At 38.9% G+C, this 18,035-nt stretch overlaps 1 long non-coding RNA gene across 1 annotated transcript; it reads left to right on the top strand.

Moving 5' to 3' along the window:
* The first annotated feature begins 2,699 nt into the window (after nt 1–2,699).
* Nucleotides 2,700–9,358, top strand: LOC118014107. Its single transcript, XR_004680200.1, has 3 exons — nt 2,700–2,847; nt 7,043–7,408; nt 8,928–9,358. It is a non-coding gene; the product is annotated as an uncharacterized LOC118014107 (long non-coding RNA).
* The last annotated feature ends 8,677 nt before the right edge of the window (nt 9,359–18,035 follow it).

Raw genomic sequence — 18,035 nt, 5'->3', positions numbered from 1 at the left:
CAGAAGACGTGAACAGACATTTCTCCAAAGAAGACATACAAATGGCCAACAGATACATGAAAAAGTGTTCAACATCACTTGGCATCAAGGAAATACAAATCAAAACCACAATGAGATAGCACCTCACACCAGTCAGAATGGCTAAAATTAACAATTCAGGAAACAACAGATGTTAGCAAGGATGCAGAGAAATGGGAACTCTGTTACACTGTTGGTGAGAATGCAAACCAGTGCAGCCACTCTGGAAAACAGTATGGGGGTTCCTCAAGACGTTAAAAGTCTAGGTACCTTACAACTGCACTACTAGGTATTTATCCAAAGGATACAAAAAGAGTGATTTGAAAAGACAAATGTACCCCAATGCTTATGGCAACAATATCCACCATAGTCAAAATATGGAAAAAGCCCAGATGTTCATAGATAGATGAATGGAAAAAGATGTGATCTATATATGATATGTATGTATAGCTATCTATCTATCTATCTATCTATCTATCTATCTATCTATCTATCTATCATCTATCTATCTATCTATCTATCATCTATCATCTATCTCTCTATATAATGGAATATTACACAGCCATAAAAAAGAATGAAATCTTGTCATTTACAATGATGTGGATGGAACTAGAGGATATTATGCTAAGCAAATTAAGTTAGAGAAAGACAAATACCATATGATTTCACTCATATGTGGAATTTAAGAAACAAAACAGATGAACACAGGGGAAAGGGAGGAAAAATAAAATAAGATAAAAGGATAAGAACAGAGAGGGAGGAAAATCATAAGAGACTCTTAACTATAGGGAACAAATAGAGGGTTGCTGGAGGGGAGGTGGGTGGGGGATGGGGTAACTGGGTGATGGGCATTAAGGAGGGCACGTGATGGAATGAGCACTGGGTGTTATATGAAACTGATGAATCACTAAATACTACTCCTGAAACTAATCATATGTTAACTAAATTGAATTTAAATAAAAAATTAAAAAAAAAAGTAGTGACTTCTAAGGTTGATGGACAAAAGAATGAGGTGGAGGTGGGGAGATGCTAACAGTTGGGTTCAAATCAAGCTAAAATGAGAAACTTATTTCTGAATTTCAAGCACATGGAAAGAGAACAAGATTTTAGAAAGACATGTGCATCTCTGTAATCTCTACTAATATTTTCATACAAAGCATTTTAAAGATTCTATTTATTTATTTATGTGAGAGAGAGAGTGCACAAGAGGGACAAGGGGCAGAGGGGGACGGAGAGGGAGAGAGAATCCCAAGCAGACTCCGTGCTGATCACAGAGCCCAACCTGGGACTCAATCTCAGGACCCTGAGATCTGATCTGAGCTGAAACCAAGAGTCAGACGCTTAACCGACTGAGCCACCTAGGTGCCCCATACGCAAAATATTTTATTTATTTTTTAAAGTTTTTATTTATTTATTTATTTGACAGAGGGAGAGAGAGAGCACAAGCAGGGGAGTGGCAGGCAGAGGGAGAGGGAGAAACAGACTTCCCACTGAGCAAGGAACCTGACTTGGGGCTCCATCCCAGGACCCTGAGATCATGAGCTGAGCTGAAGGCAGATGCTTAATCGACTGAGCCACCCAGGTGCCTCCACAAAACATTTTAGATGATAAAAAGATGATAATCTATTTTTCTACCCTGGGAAAAAAATAAATTATAAAGCAGTCAAATTTTATCAGCTCTTTTCAGAATTGAAGAAGATTTCTTGATGCCTTGCAAATAAAGCCAAAGAAGTACAAGTGCAAAGGGCACACTGCTAGAAACTAGTGAGTCCTGAGTTATAAAATCCTAGGGTACGTTTCTGCTCCATGTTTCTGCAATTGCTACCATAAAGGGAGCATTTCAGATGTAGTGCTCTGTATCGTGGGCTCTCTTCTCAAGAATTCCGCCAATTCTTGATACATGGCTGGAGGAATGCAGACCTCTGTAGGTCGTATTTTATGTGTTGCTATGAACTGTCCAAATATTACAAACAGAGCAGTAGTATTTGACATACAATGGTCTAATGCCATGAAATTATGGCAACTGGAAATCCATTTTCATATCTCTGAAATGTAAGCTTCTAGATTAAAAGAATGGCATGAGTGCCTTTAATAAATGAATTATCCTTTATGCACTAAATTGGATCTTAGGTAGAAATATAAAGTCTCAGACTTCAAAGGAGCTTTAGTCCAGGGAGAGTCGTACAGACCCTAACAAAGAAATACCCAAGCAGGTCAGGGAAGGGCTAGTGAAGGCGGGTTGAATAAAGAACTTGATAGTGAGGGAGCAGAGTATGTGACCCCAAAATATGCCACTTTGGCACTTGGGTTATTTTGGGCTGAAGGCGATCAAGACCCAGAAGACTCAAGACAAATTTTTCCTCAACTACTTAAAATAATTTAGCTAGGGGCTTGGACCAGAAAGCAAGGTGTTACTAAACTTTTTATCTGAGTGACTTACCTGTATAGCAGGGCAAACACCTAATTATCAAACATCTGCCCTTGTTATTGTTCTGTGAGTTATCTGCTTCCCTTTGGAGCCTCGGGTCTCCATCCCATTCTTTAGCTCTGGATGTCACATGAGCCTCCATTGCCCAAATCGTCCTTTGGTCTCATGTTCTTATGGGCTGCCCCCCCATACATACATACATAAAATTTATTTTTCTCCTATTAATCTGTCTTATATCTATTTACCAGCCAAAGAACCAAGAAGGTGTAGAGAAAAAAGCTTTCCTTTCCAACAGTTGGCATAGTTGGCAGGATACTTCACTGGCTGGACACTGCTCACCCTGGGGCTACTGCACTAAAGAGATCTGAGAGACCCTGGGACTTTGGGACCGTGGACAGAAGGTATGAGTTTCTTGCCGTGTCAGTCTCTTGGATCTCTGCCTACAGGGTTTGGTGGAAGTGAGAATGGTGAAAGTCTTTCTTACTTCTTTTTCTAATTTTAAAATTGGCAGAAATGTTTCTGGAGCTAGTTTCTTGGATATAGTGACTCTGGTAAAGACTTGTTATTATGAGTACTGTTGATTTTTATAGATCCTTTTCCTTCCAGGGATGGTCACTGTCCTCATTTGTCTCTGCCCATTGTGTTTTTTGTCTTAAGGAGGGAAACCATAGGGTGGAGGCAGGCATAGGTCCTATGAAGCCTGCTGTTTGATTCAGCCCCACAGATGGATGAGGTTGTGATTCTCACCAGACCAGCATCTATCTGTTTAGATAAACTTTGTTGTGGGTTAACATGCCTGTGAGGTTAGGGCTGTCACTGATGGATCACTTGAAAGCCAAAGCCGCAAAATTGCTGGCATGGGTTCAGCACGTCAGAGCTCTGGAGCACTTTCCACCTAACTCAAAAGACTCCCAGGCTAGGGGAGTGGGTTAGATTGACAGTAGGATCACCTGCCAACCTCAAAAATAATTCTGTGCAATGAGCTATGCCATGAAACACTACCCAATCTCCAACTCGGCCGCGCATCCCTCTCAGGTATTAGTTTGGCTCTAAGAGAACCAAACCTTACCTAAAGATATTAATGTGCATATAAGAAGAACTGGATGAGGTTTTGTTTCGTCTTGTTCTGTGTCTTGAGAGCTTGGTCTTGTGACCAGTGAGAACATCCTTTCTGGTCTCCCAGACAAAACGTGCACATACCAGGGTGCATCTTGGTGGCCAGTCTAATAGGCTGGGGTTCCAAGAGACAAAATCCCAAGCAGGACTCTGTGTCTGACTGTGCCAGCTTCAGAAGAGATGTCATAAGGGGTGCTGATCTATTAGGGGCTTTTGTTGTCTCAACTCTCTTGCTTAGTTAGTGCTGGAAAAATCCCATTCCGGTTAGCATCTGCCTGGAGTCATAGATTAGTGGGTCTGGGACTGGAAGTGTCATGGTCTTGTGGGAAACCAGAGATACCATTTTCATTATACCATTCTTACCACCTGTAACAACAGAGGGCTTTTACTTTCTTAGACTCTCTTTGGGCATGAACTTTCTGGATCTGATGAGGGCTGCAGCATTTGCATGCTCCTTTGAAGATGTTTCTTGCACCTTTGGTTAAGCCATGGAAAGGCTTATTGGTTTGAATCGCTATTGAGATTAATAAGATCCTGCTCATCAACGGCCAGAGGAGGGATCTTTTTGCACTGGTTATATTTGAAATAATTTTTAGAGAGCTGTCATTCTAAACAATTGTCTCACTGGTACCTATGAAAAGACCAAATTAAAAAGTGGGTACAAAGAAATATAATAATCCCTGTGTGATATAGATTTTCTACCCTTGTCTTCTCTAGACCCAAGAACCATTTTTTTCAGATGCAAACTTTAGGGAGAGGTTTCTTATCAGGATTAAAAAAATATGGAGAGACATATTTGGAAATTGGGCAAATGAAAAATCTTTTTCACAAATACTGGTAACTGTAAGGCCTCTATGTCTCTGTGTATGATTATGCATGTCTATATATGTATGTTGTAGATGTGTGATATTTTCTTACCTCTGGATGGATTGCCAAACTTAATTTTTAAAATAGCTCTTTTTGATTGGCTTAAACAAACACACACTTATATAAATTTATTATTCATAAAAATTCTCAAAAAAATATAATAAAAACTAACCTAAATGCTTTTCAGTATCATATCACTTAGGAAAATGTTTGGTGTTGAAACAAGTTTAAATTTGTTGGTTTAATTAATACAGACAAGTCTTTAGAGTTCTTAGCATGAAGTATACTATTATTCTACTGGGGTTGTTAGTCATATAAACTCATGTTATCTATGTTACAAAATTTGTCAGCAAGGAACGTAATTTAAGATGATGGCTAACTGCTTTAATGGCTCATGAAATTAATGAAGGACGGTTGGAAGAAAAGCAGGCAGGGACAAGGCCTCCCTCAACCCCCCAAGAGGAAACCACCCTTAAAAGGATTTTTACACCACCCTGGAAGGAGCCTCCACCCTTTCCCACCATAGGTAGATGACAAAAACCTGATTTGGTGGCAGGCACACAGGGAGGGTTAATCATATTAAAACAGCCGCCAACAGGCCCATAAAAACCCCTAGACTTAGAAACTCCAGTGGCAACCCTTTCAGGTCCCCTCTTTCTTTGGGAGCTTTGTACTATCACTCAATAAACTTTGCTTTGCTGCCTACCACTCTTGGTCTGGTCTACCTCTTCATTCTTCAAAGAGGTGTGACCAAGAACCACGGACACTGGAAGAGAAGAAATCCTGTAACAAAATCTTTAGGAGTATGAGTATGATTGTTAAGACCAGATAAATTAAATGGATGTAACTATGATGAGAGTTTTTAAGTAAAACTTTTGAAATAGGTTCCCCAAATCTTTTGGTAATCTGGAACCTTAAGGTATTGCTAAGTTAAATGATGGATAGTCATTTAAATATTTAGATCATTTCCAAATAAGATAAAATACTGAAACAATTGCTAAACATAGGCTTATCCATTTTTTGGCTTCCTTTTACAGAGGAACTAAAAGATATTTGGGTCTATTAGTAAACATGTTTTTGTGCTACATTCAAAAAAATTTGTACTATGAGAAATCATGTCTTTAGAAATTCTGAAATGTATTAATAAATTTGCCAATCTAAAGAATGCTGGTATAACAGTTCACAATTGTTTAATTCTTAGTTTTCATTAGAAATTATGTTTTCTAAGTGTTAAGAATTCTAATTAATATGTGTAAAGTTACTAGAAATAATAAGGGGGGGGCGCCTGGGTGGCTCAGTCATTAAGCGTCTGCCTTCGGCTCAGGTCATGATCCCAGGGTCCTGGGATCGAGCCCCGCGTCGGGCTCCCTGCTCAGCGGGAAGCCTGCTTCTCCCTCTCCCACTCCCCCTGCTTGTGTTCCCTCTCTCGCTGTGTCTCTGTCAAATAAATAAAATCTTAAAAAAAAAAAAAAGAAATAAGGGGAAAATCTCCCATGCTAAGAAAGTAGTATATGTGTTTTTAGTAAAAGAAGTTATGAGGAATGGAGATATATTTTTGCTGAAGAAAAAGAAAGTTGTAGAAGGTTTGTGGAGAAGGAATTTTTAGAAAGGAATTTTAATGTGTGGTCAAGTTGACTAAGGTTAGAATAAATTTAAGTCAAATACATTTTAATGTCAAAAGTAAGCTGGTATAAAATTAGAATTGGTTTTCTCTCTCTTAAAAAAAGATAAGATTTTCTTGGACTTTTGGTCTGCTTTTGATAACAGATTGTGAAAGTTTCTTTACCTTTTAAGTAATCTGCCTAGAAAGCAAAAGCTCTGTGTTTTATAATTTTCTGTGCTTTATCAGGTCTTTTATTGGTTTTGTTCATAACTGTAATCTCTTTTGTTTGCCCTTAAAATCTTGTCACTTTCATTAAATAGATAATTATCATTTCATAATGAGCTATGATTCTATTAGTCAAGTCTCTAACTCCTTTAATATTTTTTTGACAAACTTCCCAAAATCAAATTCCTTTTTTTTTTTTTTTAAGATTTTTATTTATTTATTCATGAGAGACAGAGAGAGAGGCAGAGGGAGAAGCAGGCTCCCAAGGAGCAGAGAGCCCGATGCGGGACTCGATCCCAGGACCCTGGGATCATGACCTGAGCCGAAGGCAGATGTTTAACCATCTGAGCCACCCAGGCGCCCCCAAAATCAAATTCTAAATAAAGTCTTTTTTGACCTCAAATTAAATTTGAGAATTTCCAGATGGTTCCTGAAACATTTTAAAATATTTGTTCTCTCTCCTTATAAAAAGAGAGATGTTACACTACTTAGGCTTATTTGGTATGTTAAGCTACCTGGGAAGTGATGATAAACCTTTTTAGGTCATATTATGTCAATAAATATTATTAATGTATGTATATTAGAAATTGTATGAAATTCCTAAAAATCTGATATGTCCTGTTATAATGTTATCAGTCACAATTCTAGTTATTACCTTAAAATGTTGTATGTCACAGAAATAACCAAATTTTGTTATCAATTCCATTACAATGAACTCATCAGATCTTTCAGAATGGGCAGTTAAAGTCTTTTGGTCATTTACAGACAATTATTGCTTTACACAGGTGCTTTTCAAGAGTGTTCCTGCAAAAATACTTCACCTTCAAGGAGATTCAAGGAAAGGCCTTTTGACAATTGCCAGATTCTGATAACTTTAAGATTATGAAACTTGGCTGGGTAAGAATTTCCAGAACAGGTGGAAAAGTGGATTCAAGCAGAACAAGTGTTAATTACATGGGACTGAATAAACTGACAAGGATGACTGTAATTATTATGACTGTTTTGAAACATCGCCAGTTCTTCTTTGTTTTTGCAGATTTAAGGAAATCTTCTCTTTTCTCTTAAGCTATCAACAATTTGGTAAGATAGATCTTTGTGAACAAAGACGGAACAACTAACCTGATCTGATCTCTCTGGAATTCGGTAACCTAGTGAGTATTCTTATTTTCATGGCAATATAGTTATTTACATAACTTCAATAAGAATCTGTTCTTCTTGTAACAGGACACAATTGGAAACATTGGTTATATCACCTAGGCTATGCCTGGAATGTCATATTTGAGAGACATACTCATATACTCAGATACGACCAGATAGCTTTAAGGAACTAAGGTGGACTTTGTGGAGCCGATAAAGCCCCTTGGAAAAATGGTCTGGTCCCTTGCTTACAGGGTTCCTAGCAGCCTTATCAGGCGAGTAAGGAAGGTCACTTCCTGACAGGCTCAGGAATCTCAAGATATTTGATGCACTTCAAGAAGAGAGAAATTCACCCAAATTTACAGACATCGAAGGCAAGGTCTGATGGTGAGTCCTTGGCATGGCTTCTTAGCCTTGAGAGGCTTTTAAAAGTTCAGTCTAAGGTTTCTTATGAAAAATTCCATCAAAGCAGATTTAACAAAGCCTATATGGTCAATCACTATTTTTGCTGCACTTATATAAATAATCATGCCAAGTTTCTTGAAACTAGACTTAAATTGCAAACACATCAGTCTTAAGTTGGCTATCTTTGATAGAAATGAGGATGATTTGAGAGAAAAAAATTGTTTCAGTAGAAACCATTGTTACAGGATTTTTTTCTCCATCGGTGCCCTCAGTTCTTGGTCACTTTGAAGAATGAAGAGGTAGACCAGACAGAATGGTGGACAGCAAAGAAAGGTTTATTGAGCAGTAATGAAGTAATAGTACAAAGCTCCCGAGGAGGAAGGGGACCCGAGAGGGTTGCCACCAGAGTTTCTCAATCTAGGGGTTTTAATGGGTTTGTTGGCAGGCTGTTTTAATCTGATTAACCCTCACTGAACCTGTCACACAATCAGGTTTTTTCATCTGTCTATCACATGGGAAAGGGTGGAGGGCTCCTTCCAGGGAGGTGTAAAATCCTTTTAAGGGTGGTTTCCTCTTAGGGCAGGGGCCCCTACCTTCCAACTATCCTTCATCACTATTATATACACTTTTGGATATTAGATTCTAGTGCTGTTCATTGTCTTTGAGGTTTTGTACTGGATCCTGAATCCTTCCAGTTACCTCATAGCTGGCGACAACTCTCCGAACTAACATCCAATTTTCTCCCACCTTTTTGGCTTGGAATCACTAAGAACAAAAGCTGCCCTTTCCCCCCAAAGCCCTTCAACACAAAATGTGAACTTGTTATAAACTTAAGAGGGATCACCACAATAACTCATGTGTGGACAGTCTTCATGCCTTTTGCTGTGTGGCCACTCAGAACGATCACCAGAGACATTCAAACTGCAAACCAGGAAGATCTGTCAGACTGCCAAAGCCAGCCTCCACTCCATCCGAGATGCTTCAAGCCAGACGGCTGGCAATCTTCTCAACGGATTGCCTTCAGAACTCAGAAACCAGGATTAGAGTCTGCTCCAGTCATTAACCACTGTGTTTCTTTTGTTCCCATAGAAATGCCTCTTATTAAATACCCAATTGCTTGCGCCATAGGTCTCACTTTGGAAACACATCTGCATCACCACCTCCTGAAATGAGATGCCCCATTTGACTGAACTGACCTGTTCTCAGGACTAAGAAACCGGTTCAATGAGATGAAGCAATCTACAAACTCAATTTATGGACTGAAACTTCTTGGGGAAGTTTCAAAGGTATGACTGAGGAAGAGCAAAATACCTGACCCCAAAATAGGCTGCTTTGGCATGTGGATTATTTTGAGCCGAAGGCAGGCAAGACACAGCGGACTTGGGGTGTCTGGGTGACTCAGTCAGTTAAGCATCTGCCTTTGGCTCAGGTCATGGTCTCAGGGTCCTGGGATTGAATTCTGCGCCGGGCTCCCAGCTCATGGGGAAGTCTGCTTCTCCTTCCCTCTCTGCCCCTCCCCATGCTCGTGCACGCGCATGTGTGCTCTCTCTCTCTCAAATAAATAAATAAATAAATAAGATCTTTAAAAAAAAAAAGACCCAGTGGATGAAAAAAAACCTTTTACTGCTTCCTTAACTGCCTAAATGAATTTAGATGGGGGGCTGACCCCAAAAGAAAGCTATCACCAGAGGTAACTTCTTACCTGAATGAGCTATCTCTATGGTAGGACAAACATCTAATACCAAACATCTGCTCTTCTTATTGTCCTGTGAATCACCCTCCTCCCCTTTGAAGCCCCAGGCCCCTGTCCCATTACCTCAGGATGGCATATAAAACCTCAAATATCCAAATTGTCCTTGGATCTCAGGTTCTTATGGGGCTTCTGTATTTACATAATTAAATTTGGTTTTGTCCTGTTAATTTGCCTTATGTTAATTTACCAGCCAAAGAATCAAGAAGGATGGATGAAAACTTTTTCCTCCCCAATATTAGCCTCAGAGATCTCAATTTTAATGTCGATGTTAGTAGAGCTGCCTAAGACTCACCCCAGAGGTGTGGTTGGAGGTAAACAAGATCACTGGACTCCCAGGTCAGGGACTTCAAAGCAAGGCTAAGGCAAAGCAAGGCTCCTCCTTCCAGCTCCCCTGTTTTGAGCAGTGAGACCCCAAACTCTCAGCTACTCAGGTTTTGATGTTTGACTCTTTCTCAGGTTCCAATAATTGTTGACGAAACTTTGTTCAAATTTAAAATCAGAAGTTACCTACCATAAAATACATCTATTGATTCCTAACCCCCCCACCTTGTTCTGGCTAGTTCTAGCTAAAATGAGGTTAATTTAAATAAGAAATACAGATTTCTGTGCACCTTTTAAAATAACAGTTCTGTGAATGCTATTTTCTTCTGCAGATTATGCTAAAGCCAGTTTCCTCTCTGAATGAATGTTTCTAACACGTGAATTCAAAATACAACAAGCCTACGTCACCAGATGCCCTGAGTAAACAGGAACTAAGTGCAGCTGGAGCTTTGTGGCTTTTCTTGCTTTCTTTCCTTTTTTTCTCCTCTTCCTCAGACCGTTGCTATTAAATACTTTTTTTTTAAATTAAAGAGGAAAAAAAGGTTTTTGTTTTTTAATAAATCCTTTAGCCTGTACCAAAAAAATCAAATTAAAAAGTTCAAAACTTTCAAAAGAATGAAGAGGTTTTTCTTTGCAGAACACAGGAAAATCCATTTGTCTCAATATCTGATCATGTTTCCCTGACAGTAGAAAGTATTCACTTCTTACTGCTTCTCTATTTTCTCATCTGCCCTGCCTACGAGGGGAGGAAGAATGCTTTCCCTCTTTTTTTTGGTTCGTCATTAAAACAACATGAAAACAAATTAAAAAAAGATTTTTTCTATTTATATCACTTTTCTTGGAAATGCCACCACCTGGATATCCTTGTCTGGAATATGCCTTCAAAAGTGTGGGAGGTCTAGAAAAATTATACAATAAGTAGAGGAAGTTAAAAAAAAATCTGTTGAATAAAACATGGTCTCAGAATTACTTCCAAACATCAAATTGTCCATTATTCCTTTTTTTTTTTTTTGAGACCATTCATATATACTGAAAGAAAGTCAACAAAACAGGGTCAAAGTTCAGCTACAACAAGAGTAAATTTAGGAATTATAAGAACTAATCAAAACCTGTGACAATTATTGGTATTATCTTGTACCAAATATTGTTCAAAATAAGAGGCTTGTCATCTAGTCCTGAAAATTGGCTTTGCTACAGAGACTCTTCTTATAGTCCTCATAAGAAATGCTTTATGTGCATGAATTCTGTCCAGTGGTAGCTTTTCTTCACGCATAAAACAAGAGATGAGAATGCAGTGGACAAATAGCTTGGATTTATTTATGATCCAGTTACAAGTTTCTAACTGTTGCATTTCCCATATGAAATGGAAATGGAAGCAAGTAACATAAAGCTTCTTAAAAGTCTGACATGAAAAGGAATTGTATTAAAATATGTCCGTGGCAAAGTGTGCTCAAAGTTAAGCTCTTATCTGTAAACAGATAAAATAGATTAAAAGCAAATCTATGGTACAATTCTGTGGTCTTCCTGCCTATTGCCCAGCTTAGTGAGACATAGATCCTACTGAGTGAACAAAAAGTTGCCTGATACTTGCTGTTTCTAGGTTGTTGAGTTTCTGAAGAAGGAAGTAGATTAGTCAACTGTGTCATCTATGAGTGGCAGAAATACGACACTGGCATAACTGATAATTTGTATGCTTCAACAAATGACAGTGTGCATGGTGTTGTTTAAAATTTTAGGAGATAAGATGCTTTACATTATCTTTTTGGTGAAATTTTGTTGTCCTCCCTTGATTGCTGACTTCAAAGTAGTTGCTCAAAATGAAAGAATAACAAAATGCATTATGAAGATGAATTTAGTTCTCTATTATAATCTGTAAAGTAATAGAGTCTGTATCACTGGTTGTCAGCCAAGGGTGATTTTGTCACCCAGGAGACATTTTATACCTTCAGGAGATATTTTTGATTATCATGACTGAGCAGGGAGTAGTGAGAGGTCAGGGGTGATGGTGAGCGTGCTACAATGCATAGGATGGCCTCCCACAACAAAACATTATCCAGCTCCTGTGTCTACAGTGCTGAGATTGAGAAACTCTATTTTATATGAATTATCAGAATGAACCAATAACATGTATATGATATAATCCTGAAGTAGTTTTGTTCTTTTCACATTATAAATTTTTAGAACGTTTTTCTACATGTTTTTAGAGTTTTGTTATCAAACACATAAAATAATTACTCATATTATACCCAGTTTGAACCTGGAGGACATAATTATATTTTTAAAGACATGAAAGGGACACATTTCCTCTTCCATTTGTGTGTTAGATGAATTTACCTTTTTCCACTCATTCATAAACCCCAAAATAGAGGCTGTCTTCAAAATGGAGAATAAGTTTAATGCAGATTTCAGGAAAATAAATAAGGTCTATTTTACATTGAAATTATCAGCACTGTCAACATTATTTCAACCCATATTATGAGTTATTAAGTAGTAACACCTGTAGGTTTTCTTCCTCTTGTTGAGGTACAAGAGGAGAGTGAGGTATAAAGTGTCGTTTAAGAATGGAAATCTGTGTTCCTTTCGTATTCCAATTTTGAAAATTCTCTTTCCACTCATTCCTCCTACTGTGATGAGGGCAGGAAAAAGGAGATCTGGCAGAAGACTGGAAAGAACAATGCAGTTCACTCAGCTTAGAGAAATGATGTGGTACTACATTCCTGAGCCAGCGGAACATTTTGCCAGGAAACCAATTTCAAAGAAATCAGCTGATAAATACACAGTCCTTTGGTCCCCATTTGGAAGTAGAATATATGTGTACACACATCTTTTACCAAGCTGGCTGTAAAAATGACATCACTCATCAATAAACAATGAAGTAAACTACAGTGAGTCTGACCCTCCTTCACTGTAATTATTGAATATCAATCCTCTCCTATAAATTATTCTCAAATTATTTCTGAGCTCCTCAAAGAGGTGCCTCACATACAACTGCCTTATGGCCCCCCTCACTTCCTCCTCTGTCCTGTGTTCCTCCCCCTTGTTGGTATTTCCTGTCTTCACCCAGCCCAGGCAGCCCCTCTCTTGAGGACACCTCTTAGGAGTTGATGGGGATCCTGAAACTGCCTTCCACATTTATATGTCCAACCTGACCACTCTCTTAAATACCACACTCATGTTGCCAATGGCCAGGTCACTGTCTCCACTACTCAAATGTCTAAGAGGAATCTCAAACTTCCATGTTGAGAACTGAACTCCTGATATCTGTCTCTACCACCACCCCGTCTGTCTCTCTCACAACTCCTTGTCTAAGATCATGGCAACTCTTGTTTTTCTGTTCCTCAAGCCACAAACCTTGGAGTCATTCTTCATTCCTCTTGAAGTTTTTCTTTCTCCTGACACAAAACCCATCATGAATCCTGTCGGTTTCATCTTCAAGGTGTTTCCAGAGTCTGGAACTTCTCACCCCTTCCACAAACACTGTCCTTGGATCCAGCCACCATCACCTTTCACCTGGATTATTGGAATAGTCCCCTAACCAGTCTGTTGCTTCCACCTGGGGTCCCAAACTAATTTCAACACGGATGTTGTAAGTTAGATTGCTTAAAACCCTCCAATGATGTGCCAGCCATTTCTCTCAGAGTAAAAGTCAAAGTTCTTAAGAGGGCCTAGAAACCCCCCCAGAATATGTTCCCTCACTTTTCTATTTGACTTGCCTGACCTTATCTCCTGCCAAAGCCAGCATCATGGGCGTGTGACCTGTGCAGTACACAAGGTTCTGTGCTCAGAAGGTGTGGATGCATGGTTTAAGTCTCTGCTATAGCTATTTTGAAATATTTTTTTTAAAGATAGTATTTATTTATTTGACACAGAGAGAGAGCAAAAGCAGGGGGAGCAGGAGAGGGAGAAGCAGGCTCCCCGCTGAGCAGGGAGCCTGATGTGGGGGCTTGATCCCAGGACCCAGAGATCATGACCTGAGCCAAAGGCAGATGCTTAACCAACTGAGCCATCCAGGCGCCCCTATTTTGAAATTCATAATAATTTTGAACAAAGAGCTCCACATTTTCATGTTGCATGGGGCCCCACAATTAATGGAACCAGTCCTTTCTTCTACTTCTCTTCTCCTCACTCACGTCCCTCAAGCTGCCCCTGCACACTGCTAGGAACATTCCACGCACTCTCTCTCCCAAGCCTTTGTATTTGTTGCTCCCTCTGCTTGGCTCTCTCTTCCCCAGAGAACTTATATGACTTCACCTTCAGCTGCTACAAATCTTTGTGTTAATGTTAGTTTTTCGGTGAAACTTACTCTGACCACACCGTTCATATAGTAAACTGTCTTCCCATTTCTCCTACTCTGATGCATTTTTTCTCATTGTACTTAGGATCTTCTTACCTATTTAACATTTTATTTGTTTTGTTAATTGTCTATTATCTATATTTCTCCCTCTCGAATATAATAAGCTTCATGAAGGCAAGGATCTTTGTCTGGTTCTTCGCTGTCGTATACTATGTCCCTGATACACAGTAGGTACTTAATAAATATTTATTTGATGAGTGAATGAATAAGCAAATCAGAGTTCAAGAAATAACCTATAGTTAAATATGTACAGAATGTGACTTATTTCATTCACAACAAATCTTTTGTTGTGTCCATATGCAACCTGTTTTGCTCTAATTCAAAAGGGAACATGTCAATTTTCTCCATTAAAGTATGAGAAAATTCCAGTTTATGTAAAAGCAGTCAACTTTAGGCCAATTTTGAAATGCAACATATTTTGTGCAAAGGTGCATTGATGATTTTGTAACAGAAACATAAAAAACCTGGCAAATGGGGATTCCTCATTAAAAACAAATAGACAGAATAATACTCCTCCATTTTTCACATGCCTCCCCCCACTGCCAAAGAAACATGTGTAAGTACACAAGACCTACTTGGTGGTAAAGCTGAAACCTGGTGGTGGTAATGATTGCATCTGGACAGACTGGAGGCAGACGTGAACAGCCAGATCTGACTTAGCTCTACTGAGTTTCATTTCCTTTAAGCGTGGCTCTAAATGCGTGGCTCTCTTCGTCTCTGTCTCTTCACAGGCTGTGCGAAGAGAAAGAGATTGTACTTCAGGTTGTACATCAACACATCTTGTCCTGTCTTGAGCCCTTGCACAGATGTTTGTTTTGAAACAGACAGCAGGTCTCAGATCTTGCTCTTTGGACATTATTTTTGTTTTTCCTTGGAATTATGAGTTTTACTCTTTAAACCTTTATTATCAGGTGGTGATCTTGTTTCCCAGTTTACTGAGAAAAACAGAGGCAATTAGAGGAGAATTTCTGAAAATTCCCACTACCTCATCCACTCAACCGCTGGCCTCTGTGGCTGCATATTCTACTTTCTCTGCTGTTATCAAGGAGGGATTGCCCCCAGCGAACACCAGGACTGGCTCTTTCCTTTCCAGAAGGGTATTCCTCCAGAAATTCTCTTCTCTCTGCAATTTTCTCTCTGCTAACATGATCTTTCTTATCAGTATGTAAATATGGACTGAGTCCTTAATTTTCTTTTCCCATTAAAAAAAGGTTACGTCTCTTGGTCTTATTACTCCCTTTCAACCACTGCGCCTATTTTTCTCTTTCTTATGGTAAATCTCCATCATAGAGTAAACTATGCTCCTATCTCTGATTTCTCTATTTCCATTTTATTCTGAGTCAAGCTTTTGCTTCCAGTATTCCACAGAAACTGCCCTTAGTCTATGTCACCAAGATTTTCTGTCATTGAAACCAAGATCTATGCTCAGTCCCCTTTTTACCTGAACTATGAGTAAAATCAGACATAGTTGATTATCACTTGCTCTTTGAAATATTTTTTCACTTGTCTTCCAGGACAAGGTCTGGTTTTCCTTTCACTTCATGGGCCATTTTTTTTTTTTTTTTCCTCATTTTCCATTGCTGGTTCCTCTTCAGCTCCTGACTTCTTAATTTTGGAGTGGTCCAAATCTCAGTCCTTAAGTCTCTCTTCTATTCTGATTTAATTCCTGAATCATCTCATTCATTCTTATGGTTTTAATACCACTTACATGCTGTAAATCCCCTAAATCTCTCTCTTTCCCTTGATTCTTCCCTTTAACTTGAATGTTTAATTGGTGTCTGAAAATTAGGATGTCCATATGTCCCATCACTCTTAACTTGCTCTTGTCAATTCTTTCTGATCTCCACGGACTTATAAACATTCCATTTTGTAAGTGCTCCGACCACAGTCTTTAGAGTCAATCTTTTTTTTTTTTTTAAGATTTTATTTATTTATTTGACAGAGACACAGCGAGAGAGGGAACACAAGCAGGGGGAGTGGGAGAGGGAGAAGCAGGCCCCCCACCGAGCAGGGAGCCCAATGCGGGGCTCGATCCCAGGACCCTGTGATCATGACCTGAGCCGAAGGCAGACGCTTAACGACTGAGCCACCCAGGCGCCCCTAGAGTCAATCTTGATAACCTCTCACACCCAGTCTGTACTTCATCCTGTTAGCTTTGTCTTGAAAATATTCAGAATCTGGTTCCTTCTTATCACTTCCACTGCTACCAACCTGCTCTAAGCCATCATTATCCAGTGCCTGGATTATAGCAATAACCTCTTATCCAACCTTCCTTTTTTTATCCTCCATTTCATCCCACACCTTTAGTCTATTTTCTATATAGCAGCCAGCGTGAGCCTTTAAAAAAATTGATTATTTACTCTTCTGATCAAAATCATTCACTGACTTTGTACTTTACTCAGAGCAAAGTCAAAGTCACTAGGAAGCCCTACAAGGCTCTAAGCACTCAGACCTTCTATAATCACTCTAACTTTATGTCTTGAATACTTCATGCCACTGACACTTCTTCCTTGACTCTGCCTTTTGCACATTCCCTTTGCACAAATTGTTTCCCCTACTTAGAAGACTATTTCTTGAATATCTGGATGAGTTTGTCCCTTACTTCTTTTAGATTTTGTTTATCTCTTCTCAGTGAAGTCTTTCCTGACTACCATATTTCTATTGCAACCCTTCAAAACTCTTTATTTTCCTTCCCTGCTTTATTCTCATCTACAGCAATTAAAATCATCTAACATTCTTTATATTTACTTCTTACTTTTTAAAAATTGTCTGCTCACACTAGAATATAAGTCCTACAAGAGCAGGTATTTTTTAATAGTTTTGGGTTTTTTTAAAGATATTTTTTATTTATTTATTTGACAGAGAGATAGAGAGCACAAGTAGGCAGAGTGGCAGGCAGAGGGAAAGGGAGAAGCAGGCTCCCCGCTGAGAAGGAGCCCAATGCGGGGCTCGATCCCAGGACCCTGGGACCATGACCTGAGCCGAAGGCAGCTGCTTAACCAACTGAGCCACCCAGGTGCCCCAAGGGCAGGTATTTTTGTATTTTTGTCCACTGCCGTTTCCCTGGTGCCTGGAACAGTGCTTACCACATAGTAGGTGTCCAATAAATATTTGTTTAATAAGTAAAGGAATATATTTTGTACCTATTTGATTATATATGTATAATTACAGTCTTTGATAAGCAAAAGTAAAAAGTTACAGTCCCTATTTTAGGTCACCAAAAGAAGGTGGGTCAAAACAAAGTGAGATAAATTATTTTTACTTTTTTTTTTAATGAGAAACTATTTAGAATATATGTCAACCACATATTCAGTCCTGCATAGCATTTTCCTACTACTCTTTTATCTAACTTCATTCTTGTCTTTTCTTTGTTTCTCCCTGGGATTAAAAGGCATGCTCCCTAACCATGGTATGTGACATGTTTAATAATTATTTTATAATAGTTATTTTTAGCTCAAGAGTTTGAGCAATCTCTACACCCAACATGAGGCTCAAACTCATAACCCTGAGATCAAGAGTCACATACTCTATCAACTAAGCCAGCCCAGTGTCCCTTTAGTTCAAGAGTTTGCATGGGCCTGTAGCAACTCTTTGGTAATGGACACCCCAAAGGACCCAGGCTGAAGAGGGGGGAATTCTGATTCTGTTTTCACTCAGCATGTGAAATATGAATGAAAGTTAAAAAGACAGAAAAATCCTTGGTGATATTTAACATCCTGCTTTTCTATGATTGAAACTTTCCCAAATGTGCAAGTACCCAAATTTTCAGATATATTAGTCTAATTATCCTTTCCAAAGCATGAAAATG

The sequence above is a fragment of the Mirounga leonina genome, unplaced genomic scaffold (genome assembly GCF_011800145.1).
Source record: "Mirounga leonina isolate KUSES-001 unplaced genomic scaffold, KU_Mleo_1.0 Mir_154, whole genome shotgun sequence".
In the NCBI taxonomy this organism is placed as follows: Eukaryota; Metazoa; Chordata; class Mammalia; order Carnivora; family Phocidae; genus Mirounga; species Mirounga leonina.
Note: the sequence above shows the minus strand (reverse complement) of the source record. Positions and strands in the feature narration are given on the sequence as shown.